The sequence below is a fragment of the Somniosus microcephalus genome, chromosome 3 (genome assembly GCF_052327205.1).
Source record: "Somniosus microcephalus isolate GS21.2 chromosome 3, FLI_Smic_1.0, whole genome shotgun sequence".
Classification (NCBI taxonomy): domain Eukaryota; kingdom Metazoa; phylum Chordata; class Chondrichthyes; order Squaliformes; family Somniosidae; genus Somniosus; species Somniosus microcephalus.
Window position 1 is genome coordinate 278,811,978 of NC_140989.1, and position 6,000 is coordinate 278,817,977.

Sequence of the window (6,000 nt, forward strand, 5' to 3'; positions counted from 1 at the left end):
CAATCAACATCACTAAAACAGATTATCTGGTCATTTATTGCATTTCTGTTTGTGGGAGCTTACTGTGCGCAAATTGGCTGACGCATTTCCTACATTACAACAGTGACTATGTTTCAAAAAGTACTTCATTAGCTGTAAAGTGCTTTGGGACATCCCGTGGTTGTGAAAGGCGCTATATAAATGCAAGTCTTTCTTTACCCAAGTGACTTTCCCTCTAAATGTTGTTTCCCCATCTCTTTTACAAGGTGGTACCGTACAGGAGCCCCCCCACACGGAGTGCTCAGATTGGGAACTGAGGTGACTAAGGTTTACAACTCTGTTTGTATGACTGAGTATTGTAACACTCAACACCTCACTTTTTGGCTGTACGAGTTCTAAGTACAGGTAGACTATCCTTTATCCGAAAACCTCTAAAAAACCGAAAGTTTTTTCGTTCAGCGTAAGTCGTGCGCCCGCCGCCGACCCCCGCCGCCGACCCCCACCCCCGACCCCCCGCCGATGCCGACCCCCCCCCCCCCCCGGCCGACGCCGACCCCCCCCGCCCCCGACAAATTTCCCAGTCTTATAAAATACCTTCTGAAATCCGAAATTTTCTGAAAACCGAAACACGGCTGGTCCCGAGGTTTTCGGATAAAGGATAGTCTACCTGTACTGTAGTACATGATCTTGTGACTCATCTTAGCTGGTTTTGTTGAGAGTCTGCTCCACCTATTTACTATGTGGGAACATTTCTTCTAATTTCATGTCTCGTTTGAGGTTTAAACAGAAAGCGCTGGAAATACTCAGCAGGTCAGGCAGCATCTGTGGAGAGAGAGAAACAGAGTTAACGTTTCAGGTCGATGACCTTTCGTCTCCACAGATGCTGCCTGACCTGAGCATTTTCTGTTTATATTGCAGATTTCCAGCATCTGCAGTATTTTGCCTTCTCATTTGCTAATTCTAAACACTAGTTGATCTCTCATGGCATTGTTCACTTTTTTTTTGGACTACAGTAGCTGCCACCTGACTCTTGCTAATCTAAGCTCCATTAACCAGAATAACAGGGCTGCTTATAAGTTCAGTCCCAGATGATGTGGATCTCTCCGACTGCCCTCTGGCTGCTTTGTTGGTTAGACTTTGTCAGAATTTAAGCTTTTAAAGACAGCTTAACTTTCAGTTACAACTTTTAAATGATTAATGTTATCAACTCAAATTTTCACTTATCTCTAACTGGTGTGGAATTGTCGTGGCTGCCTTCCATTTGTTTCTGGAATCTACTGCTGCACCTGATGGTGATAATTTGGTAACTGGCAAATTTATCGCCAATGTCAGGAAATTCTTTGTGAAGAATAATTAACACTTGGCTAGGGTAGTGGAGGCAGCATCCTCAGAGCAATTGAAGAGACAGTTGAATGCTGTTACGGGTACTAAATAAATAATCTAAGATGGGCTTACTGTCCTTCCCGATTAAAAGTTTCAGGTGCAATTGTCTCAGCCATAATTACAGTTGCTAGGCAAACTTGAAACTTAACCCAAGTAATGAACTCATGTAACCGTCGATTCATTTAAACTCAAAACTGGTGTCTGACCACCTCCGCTGTGTAGAGTTCACACCTCAAATCATGCTTGCCTGCTGTAATTATGCATTAATCTGCAGCACTCTGTATTCTTGTTTGAGTGCTGCAAACAAAGCCATGTATGAAGGGGTAGAAATCTAAACTCTCTGAATTTTGCTGCTTTCCTTTTCTGTACATTTTTCATTTAATGTTTGTTCCCCACCCCCCACTCGTTTAAATGGGAGAGAATAAGGCAGTTGTGTAACCTTTTTTTAAAGCGAAGAGTACTATTTAAATGTACAGCAATTAGAAGTGATTTGCTAAAATGAGACTTCATTTTCAATTGGTGAGACATAAAACTGAAAACAAACTTTTCACTCTGGGATTCTTCCTAATTAAGTTTGGGCAGTGGGTTAATTGTGCTTTTCTGATTTAAATTGCAGTACTAGCAGGATTTTTATTTTGATGCTTTACTTATTTCTGATTTTTTTTTTTGTTCTTGAGATGTGGGCAACACTGATCAGGCAGTATTTATTGCACATCACTGCGTGGTCTGAGTGCATTGAAGTCAACCACGTAGTGTGGAACTGGAGTCGCATGTAGCCAGACCAGGGAGGGGCAGCAAGCTCTCTTCCTTGAATGACATTAGTGAACTAGATGGATTTCTACAACAATCGTATGGTCTTTTTCTGGCGCTAGCCCATAAATTACCAGATTTTTTCACTTCCATTTCATAAGTTCCCATGGTGGTATTTGAATTCACGACCTCTGGGTTGCTAGTCAAGTACCATGACCACTGGGTTACCGTGCCCTCTAATGTACAAAACCTGTATGCTATAATAAATTGTAACATGAATACACAACATAATAACTAGATAAGCTCCAATATATATTTATGTATATTCATTTAGTATCTGGAAGTGAACATCTGTCTTACCTGTCTTTGTCGTTATTCTGCCCCTGAATAAGTTTGCACTGATCCAGTTAATTCTGTTCAAGTGGCTCTGATATGAAGCTTTTAAAATTGACACTGAATCTTTCCATGGATGCAGATATATTAGAAATACGAGGACCACTGTGAGCAGGTGCAGAGCTTGGCAGCATGTCCGGATGCTGTTTTAACAACTTTGGGGTCAAAAAGGAAGTGAGAATTGCCTGCTCTTCTGCTTGGCGCACAATCTTCAGCCACTATTGTACTGTAACATTCTGTTTAAACAGAGTAACCCACTTCTACGCCATTCGAGGACTACTGACTCGGGGTGGTTGTTTATGGCTGGTAACTTTTTGGTTTGATCGAGGAGGTATCAACTTAATTAGTTGAAGCTGATCTTGCCTGCAAATATAATCCCTTTTAATTGTCAAACATTAACCACTGCTTAAATATGTTTGCATTTGTTTGTACGTTATTGATTTCAGAGCTCTTCACTGTGTCTGGGCTTAGTTTGCAAATCTCAATCTTTACAGTGAACTTGCTCTTCTGCGCGTTCTCTAATCATGAAGATGCACATATAACGGATGGATCACGTAGAGCTTACATTTTTGCTAGGCTCCAGTAGATGGAAGAAGAATGAAGTCTGCAGCTGTGCTGTGTTCCAATAATGTTGAGCTGATATCAATTAGAGTTTGTTAAACACAGTGCAATGATCTGTTTGATTTGTACTGTGAATTTTCCAAATGTCTACTATATATAAAATATATACATAAATTTAAGCAGATAAAAGGCTTGTACTTGCCTGATCTTATTGAAGTCTGCAATATGCAAATATGGAGCTAGGTCTGCTATTTGCATGGGCCACGTATGTGTACATGCGAGTCTGGATTGTTCTAGAGTTAGGATTTCTAAATGCCACAATCATACTCTGAAAATTTATTTTTATCCAGTTTGTCTTGTGTGTCTGCCAACACCCATGTATGTGAGGATCCAAATTTGCCTGCGGTTTCAAGGTAATTACGTTTAAATATTTGATCATGTATATTGCTTGGTAATTACCCTCAATCAAGTTTTTTATTGTATTGTGGAATTTATCATGGGTTCCGTCCTAAAAATCTGCACAAAAATGACTTGAATTCAGGGTTGATACCCAAAATGACTGGCTGAGACTGTTGGTTGCTTCTTGGTGAATGTAACATACAGGAAGGTGGGGTTTTCTAGAGTCTATAATTAAGGATGGGGTGACTGAACACCTTGGAAATTTTCAGCTGATCAGAGAGAGCCAGCATGGATTTGTGAAAGGTAGGTCATGCCTGACAAACCTGATTGAATTTTTTGAAGAGGTGACTAAAGTAGTGGACAGGGGAATGTCTGTGGATGTTATTTATATGGACTTCTAGAAGGCATTTGATAAAGTCACTCATAAGAGACTGTTAACCAAGGTGGAATTGAAGGCAAATTATTAATCTGGTTAGGAAATCAGCTGAGCGGCAGGAGACAGAGTAGGGATAATGGGCAGGTACTCTAATTGCCAGGATGTGACGAGTGGTGTCCCGCAGGGATCTGTGTTGGGGCCTCAACTATTCACCGTATTTATTAACGACTTAGATGATGGGATAGCCAAATTTGCTGATGACACAAAGATAGGTGGCATTGTAGGCAGTGTAGATGAAAGCATAAAAGAGATATTGATAGATTAAGATACTGACAGATCTGTGGAAAATGGATTTCAATGTAGGCAAATGTGAGGTCATCCACTTTGGACCTAAAAATGATAGAACAGGGTACTTTCTAAATAGTGAAAAGCTAAAAACAGTGGAAGTCCAAAGACTCTTTGGGGTCCAGGTACATAGATCATTAAAATGTCATGTTGATTATTTTCTGTACTGCTCAAGGCTAATGGAATGCTTGCTTTTATATCTAGAGACTAGAATACAAGGGGTAGAAGTTATACTACAGCTATCCAAAACCCTGGTTAGACCACACCTGGAGTGCTGCGAGCAGTTCTGGGCACCACACCTTAGGAAGGATGTATTGGCCTTAGAGGGAGTGCAGCGTAGGTTTACCAGAATGATACCCAGACTCCAGGGGTTAAATTACGAGGAGAGATTACACAAATTAGGGTTGTATTCCCTAGAATTTAGATGGTTAAGGGGTGATTTGATCTAAGTTTTCAAGATATTAAGGGGAACAGATAGGGTAGATAGAAATTATTTCTACTGGTTGGGGAGTCTAGGACTAGGGGGCATAGTCTAAAAATTAGAGCCAGACCTTTTCAGGAGTGATGAAGTGTGGTAGAAGTTTGGAACTCTCTCTTCCGCAAACGGCAATTGATGCTAGATCAATTAATTTTTGTTAACCAAAGGTATTAAGGGATATGGGGGAAAGGCGGGTATATGGAGTTAGGTCGCAGATCAGCCATGATCTCATTGAATGGCGGAACAGGCTCAAGGGGCTAAATGGCCTATTCCTGTTCCTAAGGTGGGGGTTGAATGATTTGGAAATGCATATGGTGCTGTTTGAACATGGGAAGATGTGTGTGTATATAGTACAATTTGTAAGCTCTAACAAAGGTACTTATGATGAAACAAACTTGCTGTGGGACAGAACAGCATAACTAAAGTATATATGAATCCTGGTGCAAACCATAACACTGTCCATTTTTCTGTGAAAATCACATCAGTGGCCTAATTATGGGGCATTGTGTTGGTCATCTTGTTGGACTAGAATGGATACAAAGCTACTCTGCTGCTTAATTGAAACTGCCGCTTTCCTTGGATTTTTCATGGCAAATTTAGATTTGTGGTGTTTAAATACAAATTGAAAATCCTAATTTAGCCATGTCATAAGAACCTATATTTACATAGTGCCTTTCTCAACCTCAAGATGTTCCAAGTGCTTTACAACCCCATGAGGTACTTTTGAAGTGTGGTCACTGTTGTAATGTAGGCAGCCAATTTGCGCATAGCAAGCTCCCACAATCAGCAATGTGCTAATGACCAGATAATCTGTTTTTAGTGATGTTGATTGAGGGATAAATATTGGCTAGGACACCAGGGATAGCTCCCCTGTTCTTCTTCAAAATAGTCCACCTGCGCGAGTAGATGGAGCCTCGGTTTAACGTCTCATCCGAAAGACGGCACCTGCACTCCCTCAGCACTGCACTGGAGTGTCGGCCTAGATTTTTGTGCTCAAGTCTCTGGAGTGGGACTTGAACCCACAACCTTCTGACTCACAGGCGAGAATGCTACCCACTGAGCCCCAGCTGACACGCATGGTGTTGCAAGTGTTATGGAATACTGTAGGTGTCTGTTTAAAGAACCTAAGGAAATAGGCTATACTTTAGGTATCTACCAGATTCTTTTGAGGATGTGATGGATTAGCTGAGGGGTATCAAGTACTTATAAATTTTCAGAAAGCATTTGTGGTTAGGGTTGCAAAGGGGTGGAAAGTTTCCGGTAAATTTCCGGAAATTTTCCACGGGAAGTTTAGCTTGGGAATTTTGCCCAAAAAAGCACATGCTAGCATAATATT

The 6,000-nt window shown here is 41.0% G+C and overlaps 1 long non-coding RNA gene across 1 annotated transcript in view; it reads left to right on the plus strand.

Moving 5' to 3' along the window:
- The window catches only part of LOC147121991 (uncharacterized), a 28,931-nt gene extending 23,788 nt beyond the window's left edge, over positions 1–5,143 (plus strand). The window contains exon 3 of the long non-coding RNA XR_015077661.1: positions 3,417–5,143. This is a non-coding gene — a long non-coding RNA (uncharacterized LOC147121991). The remainder of the gene's footprint in view (positions 1–3,416) is intronic.
- Positions 5,144–6,000: the final 857 nt, after the last annotated feature.